The 24,391-nt window shown below is 41.4% G+C and overlaps 1 protein-coding gene and 1 long non-coding RNA gene across 22 annotated transcripts in view; one reads left to right on the forward strand and one right to left on the reverse strand.

Moving 5' to 3' along the window:
• Nucleotides 1–957: 957 nt before the first annotated feature.
• LOC118945774 (uncharacterized) lies at nt 958–8,169 on the reverse strand. Its single transcript, XR_016495112.1, has 2 exons — nt 8,069–8,169; nt 958–3,819 (listed from the first exon to the last, which is right to left on the reverse strand). It is a non-coding gene; the product is annotated as an uncharacterized LOC118945774 (long non-coding RNA).
• The window catches only part of pot1 (protection of telomeres 1 homolog), a 48,764-nt gene continuing 32,490 nt past the window's right edge, over nt 8,118–24,391 (forward strand). For 8 of the 21 annotated variants that reach the window (XR_016495103.1, XR_016495105.1, XR_016495110.1 and 5 more), the window contains exon 1: nt 8,120–8,228. The gene's annotated coding sequence lies outside the window, so the exon portion shown is untranslated. Of the gene's footprint in view, nt 8,229–24,391 lie in introns of all 21 variants that reach the window. The other 13 variants (XR_016495104.1, XR_016495107.1, XM_021598823.3 and 10 more) reach the window with 3 other exon arrangements.

The raw sequence follows: 24,391 nt of genomic DNA on the forward strand, positions 1-24,391 counted from the left end.
CCAGGTCATCTACAAGTCCCCCCTTATCTCAGCTCGCTGGTCACTATAGCAGCACCCACCAGTAGCACGCGCTCCAGCAGGTATATCTCTCTGGTCACCCCCAAAACCAATTCTTCCTTTGGCAGCCTCTCCTTCCATTTGTCTGCTGCCAGTGATTGGAACGAACTACAAAAATCTCTGAAACTGGAAACACATCTCCCTCACTAGCATTAAGCACCAGCTGTCAGAACAGCTCACAGATTACTGCACCTGTACATAGCCCATCTATCATTTAGCCCAAACTACCTCATCCCCTACTCTATTTATTTATTTTTCTCCTTTGCACCCCATTATTTTGATTTCTACTTTGCACATTCTTCCACAGCAAATCTACCATTCCAGTGTTTTACTTGCTATACAACACTCCTTCCGTGGCCTCCAACTGCTCTTAAACGCTAGTAAAACCAAATGCATGCTTTTCAACCGTTCGCTGCCTGCACCCGCACGCCCGACTAGCATCACCACCCTGGATGGTTCCGACCTAGAATATATGGACATCTATAAGTACCTAGATGTCTGGCTAGATTGTAAACTCTCCTTCCAGACTCATATCAAACATCTCCATTCCAAAATCAAATCTAGAATCGGCTTTCTATTTCGCAACAAAGCTTCCTTCACTCACGCCGCCAAACTTACCCTAGTAAAACTGACTATCCTACCGATCCTCGACTTTGGCGATGTCATCTACAAAATGGCTTTCAATGCTCTACTCAGCAAACTGGATGCAGTTTATCACAGTGCCATCCGCTTTGTTACTAAAGCACCTTATACCACCCACCACTGCGACCTGTATGCTCTAGTCGGCAGAAATGGCCTAGAAACACCAGAAATCTACCTGTAAACCACTTTCATTTCTAATCAGGGATCACCTTAAAAACATGTTATCAAGTTTAAACATTGCCAACACACCATAGGAGATACATTATATAGCTAATTTATTGAGACCATGGGTAACAACAGTCAACATACAATATTAATTCTAAACTCAGCAAAAAAATAAACGTCCTTTCGCATCCAACTGCATTTATTTTCAGCAAACTTAACATGTGTAAATATTTGTATGAACATAACAAGATTCAACAACTGAGACATAAACTGAACAAGTTCCACAGACATGTGACTAACAGAAATGTGTCCCTGAAAAAAGGGGGGAGGTCAAAATCAAAAGTATCAGTCAGTATCTGGTGTGGCCACCAGCTGCATTAAGTACTGCAGTGCATCTCCTCCTCATGGACTGCACCAGATTTGCCAGTTCTTTCTGTAAGATGTTACCCCACTCTTCCACCAAGGTACCTGCAAGTTCCCGGACATTTCTGGGGGGAATGGCCCCAGCCTTCACCCTCTGATCCAACTGGTCCTAGACGTGCTCAATGGGATTGAGATCCGGGCTCTTCGCTGGCCATGGCAGAACATTGACATTCCTGTCTTGCAGGAAATTACGCACAGAAAGAGCATTATGGCTGGTGGCATTGTCATGCTGGAGGATCATGTCAGGATGAGCCTGCAGGAAGGGTACCACATGAGGGAGGAGGATGTCCTCCGTGTAACGCGACTCGTTAGTGAAGAGCAGTTTTTTGCCAGTCCTGTCTGGTCCAGCGACGGTGGGTTCGTGCACATAGGTGATGTTGTTGCCGGTGATGTCTGGTGAGGACCTGCCTTACAACAGGCCTACAAGACCTCAGTCCAGCCTCTCTCAGCCTATTGCAGACAGTCTGAGCATTGATGAAGAGATTGTGCATTCCTGATTTATCTTGGGCAGTTGTTGTTGCCATCCTGTACCTGTCCCGCAGGTGTGGTGTTCGAATGTACCGATCCTGTGCAGGTGTTCTTACACAGGGTCTACCACTGCGAGGATGATCAGCTGTCCGCCCTGTCTCCCTGTAGCGCTGTCTTAGGCGTCTCACAGTATGGACAATGCAATTTATTGCCCTGGCCACATCTGAAGTCCTCATGCCTCCTTGCAGCATGCCTAATGTTCATTCACGCAGATGAGCAGGGACCCTGGGCATCTTTCTTTTGGTGTTTTCTAGAGTTAGTAGAAAGGCCTCTTTAGTGTCCCATGTTTTCATAACTGTGACCTTATTTGCCTACCGTCTGTAAGATGTTAGTGTCTTAACGACCGTTCCACAGGTGCATGTTCAGTAATTTTTTGGGGTCATTGAACAAGCATGGGAAACAGTGTTTAAACCCTTTCCAATGAAGATCTGTGAAGTTATTTGTATTTTTATGAATTATCTTTTAAAGACAGGGTCCTGAAAAAGGGACGTTTCTGAGTTCTGCTGAGTTTAGTTAGCTACCCAGCTAACTAAAGGATGTCCTGGTGGAAAATGGTAAAGGACCAACAGGGATCGGTGTGAACATACCATAGGATGTTCCCTATTAGCTGGGTAGCTAGCTGGGCAATTCAACCTTTTTGTAAATACCAATACTAACCTACATTACAGTTAGCACCTAACCAAAACTTAATCCAATGGAAAATGTTGCTAGTTCCAAACTGTGGTTGTAATATGAGGGAAATAAGCTTTTAATACACAAAGTAGATCAATCAGTTAGGCAAGCTGGCAATCTAATAGATAATTTGTATAGATTACAGAACATCTCAATGCTGACCAAATACCTGTGATGGCTTTTGACCAACCACTGTTTTCTCTTGCAAAGTTTGTTTAGTAGAGCTTTTCTAAGGCTTATGGAAAGCAAATGTCTGTGGTTCAGTTTGGTGGACTGCACATAGAGATGGCCCTCTGGCACACAATAGGATAACTTTTGGATGGCGCAGGTTGGACAGCTGACTTGTGTGATGCTGGCGCGGCAACTTCAGGGACACCAGGCTCATTCTTAAAGGCAGCATACTTGACTAAAACCAGGCACATTAATCAAGTTAATTTACTTTCATTGTCAAAACTCCTGAAAGATGATTGGCTGTTGGAGTCCACATGCACTTCTGTTATTCCATGGAAAGCAGACATTATTCATAGGTGTCCAACCTTCCAGATCTGGAACATTGTTCTTGAATAGTGCGTACGTCCCAGTACACCACTGGGGCTGAGATTCCTCCCATCCAGGACTTCTATACCAGGCATTGTCAGAGGAAGGCCCTTACAATTGGCAAAGACTTCAGACACCCAAGTCATATAATGTTCTCTGCTGACGCACGGCAAGCGGTATCGGAGCACCAAGTCTGGGGCCAAAAGGCTCCATAACAGCTTCTATCCCCAAGCCATAAGACTACTGAACAGTTAATCAAATGCCCACCAGGACTATTTACATCGACCCCATATTTTATTCCTTTTTTTTTGCACTGACACTTTTTATCACATTTCAGGTAAGACCCAAACACACTGTGTCGAAGTAACAATGTTTATTACATCAACGTAAAGGCAGGCAGGGGTCAACAATCCAAAGTAGTGGGGCAAAGGTACCGGACGGCAGGAAGGCTCAGGGTCAGGTCAGGCAGAGGTCAGTAATCCAGAGTAGTGGGGCAAAGGTACAGGACGGCAGGAAGGCTCAGGGTCAGGTCAGGCAGAGGTCAGTAATCCAGAGTAGTGGGGCAAAGGTACAGGAAGGCAGGCAGGCTCAAGGTCAGGTCAGGTAGAGGTCAGTAATCCAGAGTAGTGGGGCAAAGGTACAGGACGGCAGGCAGGCAGGCTCAGGGTCAGAGCGGGCACAAAAGGTTAAAACAGTAACAGAAACTGGAACCCCCTGCCCCGAGGTCGAACCTTCAGGAGACGCCTCACCACGTAAGCCGGTTGGCAATCGATGAGACGGGGAAGAGGGGTGGACCTGGAAACAGGAGACAAAGGGCTGTGAGACATGGGTTTAACTCTAGACACATGAAAGGTAGGATGTATACCCAATACCACGGGAACCTGCGGAGACTCAATGACTGGAACGAATTGCAAACATCACTGAAGTTGTAGACTTATAGTTGAAGTTGGAAGTTTACATACACTTAGGTTGGAGTCATTAAAACTCGTTTTTCAACCACTCCACAAATGTCATGTTAAAAACTATAGTTTTGGTCATTTACGACATCTACTTTGTGCATGACACAAGTCATTTTTCCAACAATTGTTTACAAACAGACTATTTCACTTATAATTCACTGTATCACAATTCCAGTGGGTCAGAAGTTTACATACAGTAAGTTGACTGTGCCCTTAAACAGCTTGGAAAATTCCAGAAAATTATGTCATGGTTTTAAAAGCTTCTGATAGGCTAATTGACATAATTTGAGTCAATTGGAGGTGTACCTGTGGATGTATTTCAAGGCCTACCTTCAAACTCAGTGCCTCTTTGCTTGACATCATGGGAAAATCAGAAGAAATCAACCAAGACCTCTGAAAAAACATTGTAGACCTCCACAAGTCTGGTTCATCCTTGGGAGCAATTTCCAAATGCCTGACGGTACGATGTTCATCTGTACAAACAATAGTACGCAAGTATAAACGCCATGGGACCACACAGCCGTCATACCTCTCAGAAAAAAGACCATAATTGGCCATCGTTATGTTTGGAGAAAAGGGGAGGCTTGCAAGCCGAAGAACACCATCCCAACCGTGAAGCACGTGGGTGGCAGCATCATGTTGTGGGGGTGCTTTGCTGCAGGAGGGCCTGGTGCACTTCACAAAATAATGGCCTCACGATGAAGGAAAATTATGTGGCTATGTTGAAGCAACATCTCAAGACATCAGTCAGGAAGTTAAAGGTTGGACGCAAATGGGTCTTCCAAATGAACAATGATTTGAAAGGGTGCACTAACCATTCTCATTGGACCAGTGGATACAGACATCATTGTACTCCTTTCTGTGCTGTTCTTCCATTTTAACAAGGATTATCCAACCCTAAAGCTGTGGGTTACTTTTGGTATGGGTAAACACTACCAGGAGATTTGTATCAACACCATCTATGAGAAGCTTGGAATGCACAACCGCTTCCACGCATTCACAGGTTGTGGTACAACCTCACAGTTACATGGAAAGAGCAAAAAGACAGCTTGGGTTGCATGGAAGTCATTTCCAGAGGTGACTAATGCCTTCATTCCATGGCAGCTGAACTATTTCAAACACTTGATCTGGATTAATCCACTTTCACATTGGTTGAGCGATACACCTGTTTTGTCCATAACAAGTTAACCAGCCTAGATTTTGTCAATGATCTGAGAAAAGATATCTTCAACAAGAGGTCATTCCCGATGGAGAACATCTCCAAAAACAGAGGCTCTGCTGCTGCGATATTCAAACCGAGCAGTGTACCAAACAAGCATTTGGTCAACAAGTCTGAAAACCATCCAATTGGCACCTTCACCAGAAAGATTAGGATGGGCTATAAAAAAACAGTTGATTCCTGGACAACTTTGTGGACACTCTTACTAAGGGCTGACAAAGTTTGTAGAGAACTCTTGAGGTGTGGCTGCAAAAGTGAGCCCATCTTGTCACGAATCCCGCCGAAGATGGTTCCTCTTCCTGTTCGGGCGGAGCTCGGCGGTCGTCATCGCCGGCCTACTAGCTTCCACCGATCCCCTTTTCTGTTTCAGTTAGTTTTGTCTGATTAGTTTCACCTGTTGCTTGTTTGGGTTTTGTTTTGGGGCTATTTAAACCCGGTAGGCCCGCCTGCTTTTGTGCTGGCTTGTTTTTCTGTTCATGTGTGTGGGTTATTGTGGGTTCCTTTTTCCGGACCGTTTCGTCCTGTTTGTTTGGACGTGGTATTTTATGCGCCCTTGTGTTTAGCGTGACCGTTACTCTGTTCCTGGAATAAAGACCCACGTTATTACTAACCCTGCTCTCTGCGCCTGACTCCTCCACCCACTACTCCTAGAAGCCGTGACACATCTGTTCTTGGAAGTGTTGATGACAGAATGCTAGATTATCATGCACTGCATTATGCTGGCATATGTGTACCAGGGCCCTACGTTTTTATTTTCTTCGCTAATCACAAATTAAGGAATACATTTGATGTTTTATTACCAGGGGTTGGAACCAAAATTATTTTCCAATAATAATTATTTTCCAATTCTGAACAGAACCATTATTATGTTCTACTGACCAGAAAAATAAAGTTCTGAATCAGTTAGAACCAAATAAAAGTTTTGGTTTATATCATTCCTTTCGGTTCCTTTTTAAACCTCTGAAATCGACTTTTGTTTTTACATCTAATTCGACATTAAATAACTTCACCAATCAGTGCGGACAGAGCGGCTTGCTATGGAGCGGGTAAACGATTTAATCTGTATAGGAAAGTCATTAAGAGCTAATTGTATTTTGCCAGGACATAATGGTTTAATCAAAATGAAAGACAAACACAGACTGTGCTGCCAGTAACAGTTTAGGGCATGAGACGCAACTGAAACTTTGTAGGTGAGGAGAGAGCAAGAGAGGATGGAGGAAGCTTGCCTTGAAGCACTGTTATGCCTTGCATTATATGAATTATGCCCACAATTATATCTACAGAGGAGCAGCTTCTATGGAGGAACTTTGAATGTCTTTGAACTTCCGAGTAGGTTTAACATTGGACCAGAGCAAAAGTTAGCCAGCTAGCTAGCTAGCTTGCTTGCTAACAAGCTTGTGTGTGCAAAGCAGCACTACAATTAAAAACAGGTCTTACCTTTTTGTATTTAATAAATCCAAAGTGAAATGTGATAACTATAGTATCCTTAACTAGTATGGAAAAAGTTGGACCATTCTTTTAAACATGTCTCCCAGATTTCTAAATCATGCTTGTAACGTTGTCAGTAGGCTACAGTAACCTATGCTTTAGAGGGGAGGAGCAGGTAGCCTACAGCCTACACACACATGTGCTGGCAGGCCGACAGACACTGGAATAAGTTTGACTGACAGAGTAAATGCTTTGCATAGGTGCTTTGTTTTGCCTGGAACATAAATAACTAGTTCCCATGCTTTTAAAATAACGGTTATGATTCTGGAATAGTATAGATCACTTGACTTTCCGGTTTGGGTCCTGTTCCCCAAATAATTTCATAATTTTCTGTTCTGTTCCCTGAACCGTTTACAACCGTTAATTATGACTTGTTTTCATGTTTTTATTTCACTTAATAACTGTTTTAAATATGACTATGGATCCATTACCATCTCCATTGGTGGCCATTTTGAATTCCACTTTCTGGGTGATTTTGAAGGGAGCATCCCTTCTAGGATGTTTTCATACCACCTGAGGAATGTTTATACCACATTGCATGCTTTTACTTGTTGCATAATTGTATTTTGATTACTGTTTCAGTGCTATTTGGGTTGTTAATTGAATGCTTCACAAACTTTCTTGATCATTTGTAATTATTTTTACTAATTTGTTTTATATTTTAATTATTTATGTACTTGTTTGACCTTTTACTGCATTGTTAGGAGCTAGTCACATAAGTATTGTGCCGCACCGCTATAACATCTGCTAAACTGTGTACGCGACCAATAAACTTTGATTTGATGGTCAAATACCAGCTGTTATGGCAGCCATTTTGAATTTTCACGATAACTTGCTTCCTGGTTAAGTTTGAAATGTGCACCCCTGTGCACTCTATTTCTTGAACTGCATTGTTGGGTAAGGTCTACCTGTTGTATTCGGCGTAAGTGAGAAATACAATTGTATTTAAGATAGAAATTACTTGAAACCCTGCATAAGATTGTCTGGAAGCATGTCTGACTGTTTGCACGCAAGCAAAGAGCATCTGTATTCAGTTATTTTTTTGTTGAACCTTTATTTAACTAGGCAAATCAGTTAAGAACAAAGTCTTATTTACAATGACAGCCTACCCCGGCCAAACCCTAACGACGCTGGGCCAATTGTGTGCCGCCCACGTCCGGTTGTGATACAGCCTGGAATCGAACCAGGGTCTGTTGTGATGCCTCTAGCACTGAGATGCAATTCTAGCCCCTCTCAATTCAATGGGCTTTATTGGCATGGGAAACATATGTTAACATTGTCAAGGTAATTGAAATAGATAATAAACAAATGTGAAATAAACAATTAGAAATTAACAGTAAACATTACACAAACCGTTCAAAATATATATTATACTGACTTTGCCTTTCCCTCTGACCGAGGTGAACGCGGCCCTCCATATGCCGTACGCATGCGCAAAAAGATGACGTCGATATCTGTCATACTGGTAGTTGGTTCCTCCTTAGTTAAAAACAAGAGGGAAATTCAAGGAATCAGTCCGTGCTGCATGTAAACTCAAAGTAAGTTGACAAACTTTGACTTTCATTTAGTCATTGCCTCAACATAATTTATATTGGTGTCCTCGTCTGTCACGTATGAGGAAAAATGGACTTGCTTTGGATCCTTGCAAGACTTATCTTGTTGTCTACTGCTAGCTATCGTGCATGCTAACGTTAGCTGTGAAGAAGCTGGCTATCTCACCGACCAACGTTAGCTAGTGAACAGTCAGAAATGTTTCGTATGGTCAGAATATGGATACCTTTCTAGTTAATATGTAAATTAGGGAATGTAGCTAATCAGATTGAGGCATAACGTAGCGTCATATCTACTAGCAATTGTTTTAGAAAGTTACTATACCTAGCCATTTTAGCCAAGTAGCTCTGGTCCATCCCCCCGATTTTGTTTAGTGACTATCTTCAGTATGCTTTCATAACCTCAACCAAGTAAAAATGTTGTTAAAGTCCTGAAAAAGTGTTGTGTGCGCAGGATGCCGTTTCTAAAAAAAAAATAGCATTTTAGCTCTCCATGCGTGTGCATCCGACGCATGCGCGTGGACCATAGCGTTAGAGCTAGCAAGTCAGCGGCGAACTGAAACCAGCAAGCCTGCTACTGTTTTTAGCTAGCGAACTTGTTTGACAGTTCATTTATGTTAGCTAGACCGAATTTAAGTTAACTAACTAGTCCAAAACATGCCAACTTCATGGTTTTATTGTCACATGCACAAGTACAGTGAAACGCTCAACCCATCAGTGCAGTAATCAATATCAGAATAGTATATCTAATATTTAATAAAGAAAACACAAGAAAATAGAGGAAGCTACAAACCGGGTCAGTGCCAATTCCAAATTTACAATGAGCAGGGATACTGGTGTAGTTTGAGGTATATGTACATATAGGCGAGGGATTAGGAGAAAGTGACTGGTAGCAGGATGAATAATAATTGTAAAATGCATAAGTGGTGTGTGCCAGGAATTTGCTCTCGAGTGGCGCAGCGGTCTAAGTAACTGCATCTCAGTGCTAGAGGCGTCTCTACAGACCCTGGTTCGATTCCACGGTGTATCACAACTGGCCATGATTGGGAGTCACATAGGGCGGCGCACATTTGGCTCAGCGTCGTCCGTGTTAGGGTTTGGCCGGGGTAGGTCGTCATTGTAAATAAGAATTTGTTTAACTGACTTGCCTAGAGCTTAAAAAAAAAAAAAAAAAAAATCTAATGGGCCAAGATGACTTTCTGTTTAAATGTAATGGAATAAGTTCCCAGTGAATTTACAAAGTCACTAAAGCAGCTAAATTACTATGTAGCGCTACACTGTGGGTCCCAATGCAGGCATAATTACCATTTAAGGGAACTGTAATTCCACTGTGTAATTGGTCCCCATTGGGTGGCTGTATGGTGGTACAGAGACAAACGAATAATGATTAAGAATATTAAATAGCAGACTAGTTCTAGTGATCAAGACGGCACGTAGACAATAATTTAATCAAGTTAAAAAATGTTGCGCTATTAATCATAAATCACTGTAATTATACGGTCCTAACAGCTGTGGTTTTCCATCCTGAATTATAAGTTACTTAATTCACCTTTAGTTTTTCTTTGTAAATATATTGCTTAAAAGGGACCCTGTCGATCTGTGGTGACCAGCCCTGTTCCTGGACACCTACAGGGTGTGCAGGTTTTTGTTCCTGGCCAGCACGAACACACTTTTAATTAACACCTTGGTTAGGCTACTAGAATCAGCTGTTGTAGTGCTAGGCTGGGACAAATGCTTGCTATTAGTATCAAGGTTAGAGGGACTGTGTAGGACAAGTTTACGGCAAGAAGGTTGAATAGCTTAATTTTTGAAATTGAGCAAATGTGATTTTGAAGAAGAAAAAAACTACTCCACAATCTACAGTAACACTCATGCAAAATATTGCAGCTGTTCTCCATCATCAGCTCTGTGCTTAGATGTAGTGAGATTTGCGTCATCACTCTGTTTCCAGTGCTGTGTTCACAACCTCAAGTGTTTTCTTAATTCTGGTCCTGCATTTGTTTTTAGCCTTGTGTAATCACTTCAATTAGGTTCGATTTAGAGATACTGGGCCCAGAGTAGAGATGACACAGAAAGGGACAACAAATACCAAGGACCTATAGGGAGGCAACCGACGAGGCCTTTGTTTTGCCCCCTCTATTAGGGATGGGTATGGAATATGTTTTTCCAGGTAAGACTGAGTGCAACAGAATTAGAGCATGATAATGATAGAATGCATTTTAAAGGTCTTAACACGCTTTTACATTGTAATTGACTGCATCCACCATCAGAACATAGACTAACTTTTACTTCTCCTTAACCCATACACTCAAAGCTTGCTAATTTCTTGAAGTGTTTTGAAGCACAGGGTAGATGGTTGTGCTGGAAATTATTACAAACGTCCCACTTGAATGGTGCAGGTCTTGCTAACTATGTTGACATCAGCAACCTCTGGCGTTATGGTACGTCACTGAAATTGGTGCAGGACACTGATTACGCAAATAATACTAAAAAGAAAGCCTATTTGATAGGCCTTTCTCCTAAAGGTAGGCCTACCCTACAGCAGCAGGGGTTTTCAAACGTCTCCTCGGGCTCCCCCAGACATTCCATGTATTTGAACTAGAGGTCAACCGATTAATCGGAATGGGCGATCAAGTTTTCATAACAATCGGAAATCTGTATTCTTGGGCGCCGATTTTGCTGATTTTTATTTATTTTTTAATTATATATTTTTATACCTTTTTATTTAACAAGGCAAGTCAGTTAAGAACACATTCTTATTTTCAATGACTGCCTAGGAACGGTGGGTTAACTGCCTTGTTCAGGGGCAGAACGACAGATTTTCACCTTGTCAGCTCGGGGGATTCAATCTTGCAACCTTACAGTTAACTAGTCCAACGCTATAACCACCTGCCTCTCGTGGCACTCCACAAGGAGTCCACAACTGCCTGTTAGGCGAATACAGTAGAAGCCAAGGTAAGTTGCTAGCTAGCCTTAAACTTATCTTATAAAAAACAATCAATCAATCATAATCACTAGTTATAACTACACATGTTTGATATTACTAGTTTATCTAGCGTGTCCTGTGTTGCATATAATCGATGCAATGCTGGGCAGGCAATATTAACCAGGTGAAATTGTGTAATTTCTCTTGCGTTCATTGCACACAGAGTCAGGTTATGGGCAGCCTGGCTCATTGCGAACTAATTTGCCAGAATTTTACATAATTATGACATAACATTGCACAACCTTCAATGTAACAAGAATATTTAGACTTAGGGATGCCACCCGTTAGATAAAATAGGGAATGGTTCCATATTTCACTGAAATAATAAACATTTTGTTTTCGAAATTTATAGTTTCCGGATTCGACCATATTAATGACCAAAAGCTCATATTTCTGTGTGTTATTATGTTATAAATAAGTCTATGATTTGTTAGAGCCGTCTTGACATGAGCGATGGAAGGCAGCAGCAGGCTCGTAAGCATTCATTCAAACAGCACTTTCGTGCATTTTGCCAGCAGCTCTTTGCAAGCACAGCGCTGTTTGACTTCAAGCCTATCAGCCTAATGGCTGGTGTAACCAATGTGAAATGGCTAGCTAGTTAGCGTGGTGCGCGCTAATAGCGTTTCAAACGTCACTCGCTCTGAGACTTGGAGTACTTATTCCCCTTGCTCAGCAAAGGGCCGCGGCTTTTGTGGAGCGATGGGTAACGCTGCTTCGAGTGTGGCTGTGGTCGATGTGTTCCTGGTTCGAGCCCAGGTAGGGACGAGGAGAGGAATGGAAGCTATACTTTTACATTGGCAATACTATAGTGCCTATAAGAACATCCAATAGTCAAAGGTATATGAAATACAAATGGTATAGAGAGAAATAGTCCTATAAATACCATATTAACTACAACCTAAAACCTCTTACCTTGGAATATTGTAAACTCCTGTTAAAAGGAACCACCAGCTTTCATATGTTCCCATTTTCTTTGCAAGGAACTTAAACGTTAGCTTTTTTTACATGGCAGATATTGTACTTTTCCTTCTCCAACACTTTGTTTTTGCATTATTTAAACCAAATTGAATATGTTTCATTATTTATTTGAGACTAAATTGATTTTTATTGATGTATTATATTAAGTTAAAATAAGTGTTCATTCAGTATTGTTGTAATTGTCATTATTACAAAAACATTTTATTAAATCGTCCGATTAATCGGTATTGGCTTTTTTTGGTCCTCGAATAATCGGTATCAGCGTTGAAAGATCATAATCGGTTGACCTCTAATTTGAACGATTTTACTGCTAGTAGGGCTGTGACGGTCATTGAATTTTGGATGACGGTTATTGGTCAGCCAAATGATCGCGGTCACCGTAATAGCTATTCGAATAGCACAACAAATAATATCTATATATTTTTTAAGACTCACATTTTCTCCTCCGCTCCTGAACGCATGAGCTGCTGCTTCAGGGAAGGATGTTTTGCATAGGCAACCGAAGACTCGTTTGCTACAACATCTTGCTTGTTTCAGCAATGTGCAACAAAGTTTCATCATGTTGTAGAGTCCATGGTAAAGTAGAAACGGACTAAACCACATGAATGCCCGGCCATCCCGTCTTCAGTCAGCTGTTCTTTCCACAAAAAAAAAAAGAATAACAAATTGTTTAAACGGTTATTTTATTTTCATGATGTCTTCATCAATAACTGTTGGCTACAGGGTTATACAGTAATTCACCAATCACATTAATGTTCAGAAAACTGCATTTTCAAAACTCTGACCAGAAATAAATCTGTTTTTTCAAACCATTTTACCTGTTTTTCTTTTGAAAGTCAAGTGTTTATTTTTTTCTTCACTAGTGATCAGGGGCTTGCAACTATAGTTTTCCTTCACAGAAAATACATTAGTGCTACACATTTGTCAGAAAATAGCTTTGTTTTCATCAGATGAGAACAGAGGTGCAATGATATTTGGCTAGTAGCCACACAAGTAAATGACAAAGCAAGGTCATATTTCTAATGTTTATCATAGAATGTAGCCAGCTACATTCCCTAATGTTTTTCTTGAAGTTAATCTTGCATTTTAACTGATTAAAGTAGGCTACACTGAGAAAAGTAGCTATACATCAGTCAGAGCGCTGTTTGCTGATAGAATGCCTAGTTCGTGAATTTTCATCCAAGTAGAGAAGTGCAAATGAAGCACAAAATTAGTCAGATGCCGAGCAGAAATTACAACAAGAAGCATTTTAGGTCTGCGTTTACAAAATGCAGAAAGACATTTCTTATGCTTTTAATCAGGGGACCCCTGGTAATTGTGCCAGCCCTAACTGCTTAGCACACCTTATTTACATTGTCAACTAATTATCAAGCTCTTCAGGTGAATCTGGTGAGCTAGTCTGGGGGTCCCCAAGGAGAGGTTTGAAAACCACTTCCCTATACTATGAGGTGAAGGTGTCTGTGGGGCTTATCATGTTCATTCAGTAATAAACAGTGTTTAAATTAGGCATAGCCAAAGTAGCACAAGTTAATTTTAGCTGAAGTGTTGCAAGGCTACATTTTAAATCATAGGCTTATTAGCACATTAATCACTTCTATCACCAAGGGTTTTTAAGGTAGTGCCATATTTGTTAAAGGTAGGGCATTACATGTTTAAATTGGCTCTGTAATTTTAACCAATTTCGTTAAAAATCCCTGTTTACTTTTATCTGCTCTATAATTTAGGCTAATAGATTTGTTTTGCTAAATTGCCCAGTGCCATTATTTTAGGATCTCGCCTTTCAAGGGCAGCTAAAATCAAAGCATACATCTTTGAGAATAATGGTTCAGGTACAGGATAATGTAATGAATTATCACTGTGTGAAGAGTATGGAATTAATAAGCCTCTTGTATTTTCCTGTCTTTCTTTGTAAAAACAAATGCTTCCTTTTGTTTAAATCTCCCTTCGACACTGGGCAATTCATTCACATTCTACCCTACGATGCGCACCAGAGGCTGTAATTTCGTGCTGGAGTGCCCAGTGTAATAGTGTCAGAATATTTATAAGCCTCAATGCCAGTGAGGTTAGCCTGTGAAAGTTTGTCCAGTGCTCCTCCCCTTTTGAGGTAAAAACTGCATGCTATGGATCACAAAGTGCTGTGCAAGACCCTGGTATTATCTGCCAGAGCATTCACTTGAACTCAAATAGTGAACACACGGTGTCACGGGCAGTAAGACGTGGTTGACCCTCCCTATCTCCCACAGGGATCAGCTGATCCAAGCCTTTCCATCATGGCTCCCAGTTCTGGTCTTTGGCCAGTATTGGGCCCAGCTGAGATACTGTATGTGGGTGAAAGCGAGGGCCCCTAATAGAGGTCGGCCGATTATGATTTTTCAATGCCGATACCGATTATTGGAGGACCAAAAAAAGCCGATACCGATTATTCGGATGATTTTTATTTATTCGTAATAATGACAATTACAACAATACTGAATGAACACTTATTTTAACTTAACACATCAATAAAATATATTTAGCCTCAAATAAATAATGGAACATGTTAAATTTGGTTTAAATAATGCAAAAACAAAGTGTTGGAGTAGAAAGTAATATGTGCCATGTAAAAATGTGTGCCATGTAAGAAAGCGAACGTTTAAGTTCCTTGCTCAGAACATGAGAACATATGAAAGCTGGTGGTTTCTTTTAACATGAGTCTTCAATATTCCCAAGTAAGAAGTTTTAGGTTGTAGTTATTATAGGCATTTTAGTATTGCCAGTGTAACAGTATAGCTTCCATCCCTCTCCTCGACCCTACCTGGGCTCGAACCAGGAACACATCGACAACAGCCACCCTCGAAGCAGCGTTACCCATGCAGAGCAAGGGGAACAACTACTCCAAGTCTCAGAGCGAGTGACGTTTGAAACGCTATTAGCGCGCACCCCGCTAACTAGCTAGCCATTTCACATCGGTTACACCAGCCTAATCTCGGGAGTTGATAGGCTTGAAGTCATAAATGGCTTGAAGCATTGCAATGAGCTGCTGGCAAAACGCATGAAAATGCTGTTTGAGTGAATGCTTACGAGCCTGCTGGTGCCAACATTCGCTCAGTCAGATTGCTCTATCAAATCATAGACTTAATTATACATAATAACACAGAAATACAAGCCTTAGGTCATTAATATGGTCGAATCCGGAAACTATCATTTCGAAAACAAAACGTTTATTCTTTCAGTGAAATACGGAATGGTTCCGTGTTTTATCTAACGGATGGCATCCCTAAGTCTAAATATTACGTAAAATTCTGGCAAATTAGTTCGCAATGAGCCAGGCGGCCCAAACTGTTGCATATACCCTGACTCTGCGTACAATGAACGCAAGAGAAGTGACACAATTTCACCTGGTTAATATTGCCTGCTAACCTTTCTTTTAGCTAAATATGCAGGTTTAAAAATATATACCTTTTTCGCAAATAGTTCAATGTTGGTTTCATCAGACCAGAGAATCTTCTTTCTCATGGTCTGAGAGTCTTTAGGTGCCTTTTGGCAAACTCCAATCGGGCTGTCGTGCCTTTTACTGAGGAGTGGCTTCCGTCTGGCCACTTTACCATAAAGGCCTGATTGGTGGAGTGCTGCAGAGATGTTTGTCCTTCTGAAAGGTTCTCCCATCTCCACAGAGGAACTCTGGAGCTCTGTCAGAGTGACCATCAGGTTCTTGGTCACCTCCTCAACCAAGGCCCTTCTCCCCAATTGCTCAGTTTGGCTGGGCGGCCAGCTCTAGGAAGAGTCTTGGTGGTTCCAAACTTCTTCCATTTAAGAATGATGTGGGCCACTGTGTTCTTGGGGACCTCCAATGCTGCAGAAATTTGATGGTACCGTTCACCAGGTCTGTGCCTCGACACAATCCTGTCTCAGAGCTCTACGGACAATTCCTTCAACCTCTTGCCTTGGTTTTTGCACTGACATGCACTGTCAACTGTGGGACCTTTTTATATAGACAGGTGTGTGCCTTTCCATATCATGCCCAATCAATTGAATTCACCACAGGTGGAGTCCAAGTTGTAGAAACATCTTAAGAATGATCAATGGAAACACAATGCACCTGACCTCAATTTAGTCTCATTGCAAAGGGGCTGAATACTTAGTGGGGCAAAAAGTATTTAGTCAGCCACCAATTGTGCAAGTTCTCCCACTTAAAATGATGAGAGGCCTGTAATTTTCATCATAGGTACACTTCAACTATGACAGACAAAATGACGAAAGAAATCCAGAAAATCACATTGTAGGATTTTTAATGAATTTATTTGCAGATTATGGTGGAAAATAAATATTTGGTCAATAACAAAAGTTTATCTCAATACTTTGTTATATACCCTTTGTTGGCAATGACAGAGGTCAAACGTTCTCTGTAAGTCTTAAAGGTTTTCACACACTGTTGCTGCTATTTTGGCCCATTCCTCCATGCAGATCTCCTCTAGAGCAGTGATGTTTTGGGGCTGTTGCTGGGCAACACAGACTTTCAACTCCCTCCAAAGATTTTCTATTGGGTTGAGATCTGGAGACTGGCTAGGCCACTCCAGGACCTTAAAATGCTTCTTACGAAGCCACTCCTTCGTTGCCCGGGCAGTGTGTTTGGGATCATTGTCATGCTGAAAGACCCAGCCACATTTCATCTTCAATGCCCTTGCTGATGGAAGGAGGTTTTCACTCAAAATCTCACGATACATAGCCCCATTCATTCTTTCCTTTACACTGATCAGTCGTCCTGGTCCCTTTGCAGAAACAGCCCACCCCCATGCTTCACAGTAGGTATGGTATGGCTGGATGCAACTCAGCATTCTTTGTCCTCCAAACACGACGAGTTGAGTTTTTACCAAAAAGTTATATTTTGGTTTCATCTGACCATGTGACATTCTCCCAATCTTCTTCTGGATCATCCAAATGCTCTCTAGCAAACTTCAGACGGGCCTGGACATGTACTGGCTTAAGCAGGGGGACACGTCTGGCACTGCAGGATTTGAGTCCCTGGCGGCGTAGTGTGTTACTGATGGTAGGCTTTGTTACTTTGGTCCCAGCTCTCTGCAGGTCATTCACTAGGTCCCCCCGTGTGGTTCTGGGATTTTTGCTCACCGTTCTTGTGATCATTTTGACCCCACGGGGTGAGATCCTGCGTGGAGCCCCAGATCGAAGGAGATTATCAGTGGTCTTGTATGTCTTCTATTTCCTAATAATTGCTCCCACAGTTGATTTCTTCAAACCAAGCTGCTTACCTATTGCAGATTCAGTCTTCCCAGCCTGGTGCAGGTCTACAATTTTGTTTCTGGTGTCCTTTGACAGCTCTTTGGTCTTGGCCATAGTGGAGTTTGGAGTGTGACAGTTTGAGGTTGTGGACAGGTGTCTTTTATACTGATAACAAGTTCAAACAGGTGCCATTAATACAGGGAATGAGTGGAGGACAGAGGAGCCTCTTAAAGAAGAAGTTACAGGTCTGTGAGAGCCAGAAATCTTGCTTGTTTGTAGGTGACCAAATACTTATTTTCCACCATAATTTGCAAATAAATTCATTAAAAATCCTACAGTGTGATTTTCTGGATTTTTTTTCTCATTTTGTCTGTCATAGTTGAAGTGTACCCATGATGAAAATTACAGGCCTCATCTTTTTAAGTAGGAGAACTTGCACAATTGGTGGCTGACTAAATAAGTTTTTGCCTCACTGTATATGAATAAGGTATTTCTGTTTTTTACTTATAATAAATTAGCAGATTTGTCTAAAAACCTGTTTTTGCTATGTCTTTATGGGGTATTGTGTGTTGATTCCCGGAAAACAATAAATATTTAATCTATTTTAGAATAAGGCTCTAACGTGAAAAAGTCAAGGGGTCTGAATTCTTTCCGAATGCACTGTTAAAACTAGAGAAATGTATATAGGAGGAAAATACATACTTTACATAGACTATTAAATATGGAATAAAGATGATGATGACGAGAGGATGCAAAACTGCTCTCTGTAATTCATGAAAGAAAATAAACAGATGTTTTTTAAAGATGGTCTTGTGTTTTCTGTCTGCTACCAATTCTTCCTTTGTGTCCATTTGAAAGGGATTGACCCAGAAGCAAATACCTGGGCCTTAACGGCAAGTGTTTGTGCTAAGATGGTCGCCTAAGTCACAACAGGTGCACAGAAGAGGAATAAGCTCCATTTGAAGGAAGAAGAGCAGAGATACAAATACCTTTGCAGTCTGCTGTGAAACCTCAAAAGAAGACTGCAGATAAGGAGAGAAAGATGGCAAAGACGACATTCTGGAAGAACCCTGTCCCATCACACTTCTTACATAAACAGCATAACAGCTGCAGCATCTCTGTCGGAGCCATAATTCCCCATGCACTGTAGAGATACAGGAACACAAAGCTTCCCTTGGCAGTGGGTATCGTTAGATTTGGACAAGCCCTTTTGAAGACCTATTTCGGTAGCCCCATTCTGTAAGCCTTTATCAAAACCAGATTATGGAAATGTGGAGCAAGCGAAGGGTCCTCCCTTCATCCGCAACAGTTTGTTTGACATGTAGCGACGCTTTGTCAGCATTGCCCTGGAGGCATCACTAAATACAGATGTCGCTCTTTGTTTTTTTTTCTCTATGCTTTTCCTCAATCCCACATTTACACTCTCTGCAGCAGCAAGACATTTGGTACGGCATATTATTTACATGTTCGTCGTGAATCCCTCACTGGCAAGATTTGTGGAATCAAGCCGATTTGCACAGGCCTTGGTGGATGAAAGAATTGAAACAAACAAAATCAACTGACTATTCAGCACAAATGTTGAAATATTTGGATGGTTCGGTTGAATTAACAAAACTATCTGAGCTTTCATACTGGTATCACATTACAAGTCACACTGAAAGGTGTGTAGCCTTGGCCTAATCTGTAAAATCCCAGTTCAAAGGCGTCAGAACGACACCTCAAATCCAATCCTTTAAACAAAGACGACCATTTTGTGGTTTATCTTTTTTTAGCATTTGATATAGAAATGGGTACCTTGATCTAGATTTTTTTGTTGTTGACATTTTACAGTTTACACCGATTTATTGTGAAATTTGTCAAGTTTTTCTTTTCTCTTTTGTTTGGCATTTCTGGGAGTTGTGCCTCTCTCAAACACAGCCTGGTGGGAGTTTCTCTGTGAGGCCTGTCACCTTCAAATGCCACACTCACCAAGCTGGGGATTTAAGTCAGGCAGCATAGAGACTTGGAATATCATGCCACTTGGAATATCAGCTCCTTCTGTGTTTGCGGACCCAGTAGAATGGCACCTGTGGAGTGAAAATAGAAAGGAGAATATGGACCGTCAACACTTGTTTTCAAATTGGATAGCTGGCTAATTTACCAATCTAAAAAAAAAGTGACTATGACTGACATAATGAAAGAAACTGCTGATTCACAACCACATTTCAAACTTGCACCATGTGTATTCTAACTCTCTATAGTAAGCTTTTTTGTTTGTTTTTGGATTTTTTTAAATTTATTTTATTTTACCTTTTATTTAACTAGGCAAGTCAGTTAGGAACAAATTCTTATTTTCAATGACGTCCTAGGAACAGTGGGTTAACTGCCTGTTCAGGGGCAGAACGACAGATTTGTACCTTGTCAGCTCGGGGGTTTGAACTTGCAACCTTCCGGTTACTAGTCCAACGCTCTAACCACTAGGCTACCCTGCCGCCCCATGGCATCTCATACAGTATCTTCTACTATGACACTCCCTCTACGGATGTTGACTGAGTTAGAAACCCTTCCTATGCTGTCCTGCAGAATTAGCAGTGAACGGACCGACTCATCATTGCCACCTCAGTCTGTCCCCAGCCCGATTTCCTCAAGGGCGTGAGGAGAGAACCAAAGGACAAGGGTCTGAGGCAGTGTCTATCTGGCTGGACAGACTGCTAGCCATCCCCCTCTCCACTCACCTGCAGAGAGTCTGACTCAGGAACAGAGTGATGCCGAGTTTTAAATTGGGTCTGTGAGAGAGTGGCCTTGGCTCCGCCAGCGCATAACTAGGCTCTCGCATGCACTCACACTCCCACTGGCAAACTGTTCCCCAGCCGATAAAAGAGCAATGGAAACACCTGCTGTACCGTTTTATCTTCTATGGGGTTTTTACTCAGCCAAAGGATACATTTTCATACACCTGCAAGAGCATAAAACTGATTAATCTGCCGTTTTTTATATTCAGGAAATGAACCTTTTTGTTACAGGCTAATGTTATTGCAATTGGGGGTTGAACAGTAAGGCTTGGAGATTGCTATGATCTATCATTAAGAGGAGACTTGAGTATCATAAAGTCAAATGATAATCATTATTGTTTAAATAAAATTGTCATTTAAAAAAAAGTATACCAGTTTCATTTAAGGACCAACAAATTGACAGCTGTGCCATACAGATGGCAAAATAATTGGGAAGAGATTTTCAATATACCGATTCCATGGAACATGGTTTATGAAGTGACACACCAAACGACGCAGGATTCAAAACTTAGTGTTTTATTTCTTATACTAAAGGGTAGGGGTGGTATACAGAAGATCGGTGCTTGGATAGGGCTATCAAGAGCTACCATCAAGCGCTATGATGATACTGACTCTCATGAGGACCACCACAGGAAAGGAAGACCCAGAGTTCATTAGAGTTACCAGCCTCAGAAATTGCAGCCCAAATAAATGCTTCAGATTGTTTTTTTTAATTATTTTTTTTCACCTTTATTTAACCAGGTAGGCCAGTTGAGAACAAGTTCTCATTTACAACTGCGACCTGGCCAAGATAGAGCAAAGCAGTGCGACAAAAACAACAGTTACACATGGGATAAACAAACGTATAGTCAATAACACAATAAAAAAATCTGTATACAGTGTGTGCAAATTAAGTAAGGAGGTAAGGCAATAAATAGGCCAATAGTGGCGAAGTAATTACAATTTAATAATTTACACTGGAGGGATAGATGTGCAGATGTGGATGTGCAAGTAAAGATACTGGTGTGCAAAGAGCAGAAAAACAAATATGGGGATGAGGTAGGTAGTTGGTTGGATGGGCTATTTACAGATGGGCTATTTGTACAGCTGCAGCGATCGGTAAGCTGCTCTGACAGCTGGCGCGTAAAGTTAGTGAGGAAGATGTAAGTCTCCAACTTCAGTGATTTTTGCAATTCGTTCCAGTCATTGGCAGCAGAGAACTGTAAGGAAAGGCGGCCAAATATGTGTTGGCTTTGGGGATGACCGATGAAATTACCTGCTGGAGCGCGTGCTACGGGGGTGGGTGTTGCTATGGTGATCAGTGAGCTGAGATAAGGCAGGGCTTGGCGGGTGGGTTTGGCGATGAGTATGTAGTGAGGACCAGCCAACGCAGTGGTGGGTTGTATATGGGGCTTTGGTGACAAAACGGGTGGCACTGTGATAGACTGCATCCAATTTGCTGAGTAGAGTGTTGGAGGCTATTTTGTAAATGCTGAAGTCAAGGATCGGTAGGATAGTCAGTTTTACTAGGATATGTTTGGCAGCATGAGTGAAGGAGGCTTTGTTGCGAAATAGGAAGCCGATTCCAGATTTGAATTTGGATTGGAGATGCTTAATGTTAGTCTGGGAGGAGAGTTTACAGTCTAGCCAGACACCTAGGTATTTGTAGTAGAGGTCGACCGATTAATCGGAATGGCCGATTTAATTAGGGCCGATTTCAAGTTTTCATAACAATCGGAAATCTGTATTTTTGGGCGCCGATTTCCGATTTATTTGAAAATATATATTTTTTTACATTTATTTTTATACCTTTTTATTTAACAAGGCAAGTCAGTTAAGAACACATTCTTATTTTCAATGACGGCCTAGGAACTGTGGGTTAACTTCTTGATGCTACCCATCCCTTTAGCGGGATAATTGTCATCAACAACCGCTGAATTGCATAGCGCCACATTCAAATAATATTGCAAAAAATATTTATATTCATTAAATCACAAGTGCAATATAACAAAACACTGCTTTTTGTTAATCCACCTGTCATGTCAGAAAACAAAAAACATGTCAGAAAACAACAAAAATTTCCTGTCATGAAAATATGCTTTACAGCGAAAGCAATCCAAGCGTTTGTGTGAGTTTATTGATCGCTCGACAAAACATTATGAACACCTAGCATCAAGTAGCTTGGTCACAAATCACCAAAAGCAATCAAATTAATTGTTTACCTTTGATGATCTTCGGATTTCTTCACTCACGAGACTCCCAGTTACACAATAAATGTTCCTTTTGTTCCTTAAAGATTATTTTTATGTCCAAAATACCTCCGTTTGTTTGGCGCATTATGTTCAGAAATCCACAGGAAAGAGCGGTCACGACAACACAGACAAATTCCAAATAGTATCGTAATGTCCACAGAAACATGTCAAACGTTTTTTAGAATCAATCCTCAGGTTGTTATAAAAATATATAATCAATAATATATCAACCGCAACTGTCTTTTGCAGTAGGAGAGGGAAATGGCTGCCCACACTGCAGGCACCCGGCCATACAATGACGTGATGTTATCTTTCTCACTCATTTTTCTAAAAAGCCTGAAACTATGTCTAAAGACTGTTGACACCTTGAGGAAGTGATGGGAAAAGGAATCTGATTGATATCCCTTTAAATGGAGCAACTGCAGGCTATGGAACATGGAGTTTTCAAAATAGAAGCCACATCCTGGTTTGATTTTCCTCAGGGTTTCGCCTGCAATATCAGTTCTGTTATACTCACAGACAATATTTTGACAGTTTTGGAAACTTTAGTGTTTTCTATCCTAATCTGTCAATTATATGCATATTCTAGCATCTGGTCCTGAGAAATAGGCCGTTTACTTTGGGAACGTTATTTTTCCAAACATAAAAATAGTGCCCCCTAGCTTCAAGAGTTAACTGCTTTGTTCAGGGCCTGAACGACAGATTTTCACCTTGTCAGCTCAGGGGTTCCAATCTTGCAACCGCACAGTTAACTAGTCCAACGCTCTAACCATTGCACTACACATGTAGCCTGCCTGTTACGCGAATGCAGTAGAAGCCAAAGTAAATTGCTAGCTAGCATTAAACTTATCTTATAAAAAACAATCAATCATAATCACTAGTTATAACTACTAATCCAGTTTAGCAGGCAATATTAACCAGGTGAAATGGTGTCAAATCAAATTTATTTATATAGCCCTTCGTACATCAGCTGATATCTCAAAGTGCTGTACAGAAACCCAGCCTAAAACCCCAAACAGCAAGCAATGCAGGTGTAGAAGCACGGTGGCTAGGAAAAACTCCCTAGAAAGGCCAAAACCTAGGAAGAAACCTAGAGAGGAACCAGGCTATGTGGGGTGGCCAGTCCTCTTCTGGCTGTGCCGGGTGGAGATTATAACAGAACATGGCCAAGATGTTCAAATGTTCATAAATGACCAGCATGGTCCAATAATAATAAGGCAGAATAGTTGAAACTGGAGCAGCAGCACAGTCAGGTGGACTGGGGACAGCAAGGAGTCATCATGTCAGGTATTCCTGGGGCATGGTCCTAGGGCTCAGGTCCTCCGAGCGAGAGAAAGAAAGAGAGAATTAGAGTGTCATTTCTCTTGAGTTCATTGCACGCAGAGTCAGGGTATATAGTTTGGGCTGTCTGGCTCATTGCGAACTAATTTGCCTGAATTTTACATAATTATGACATACATTGAAGGTTGTGTAACAAGAATATTTAGACTTAGGGATGCCACCCGTTAGATGAAATACCGAACGGTTCCGTATTTCACTGAAATAATAAACGTTTTGTTTTCGAAATGATAGTTTCCGGATTCGATCATATTAATGACCAAAGGCTCGTAGTTCTGTGTGTTATTATGTTATAATTAAGTCTGATTTGATAGAGCAGTCTGACTGAGCAGCAGCAGGCCTGTAATCATTCATTCAAACAGCACTTTCATGTGTTTTGCCAGCAGCTCTTCGCATGCACAGTGCTGTTTATGACTTCAAGCTTATCAGCCTAATGGCTGGTGTAACCAATGTGAAATGGCTAGCTAGTTAGCTGGGTGTGCGCTAATACTGTTTCAAACGTCACTCGCTTTTAGATTTGGAGTAGTTATTCCCCTTGCGCTGCAAGGGCCGCGAGTGTGGCTGTTGTCGACGTGTTCCTGGGGCGAGGAGGGGGAGGGAAGCTATACTGTTACACTGGCAATACTATAG

Source organism: Oncorhynchus mykiss, chromosome 4 (assembly GCF_057628025.1).
Source record: "Oncorhynchus mykiss isolate SJ-2025 chromosome 4, ASM5762802v1, whole genome shotgun sequence".
Lineage (NCBI taxonomy): Eukaryota > Metazoa > Chordata > Actinopteri > Salmoniformes > Salmonidae > Oncorhynchus > Oncorhynchus mykiss.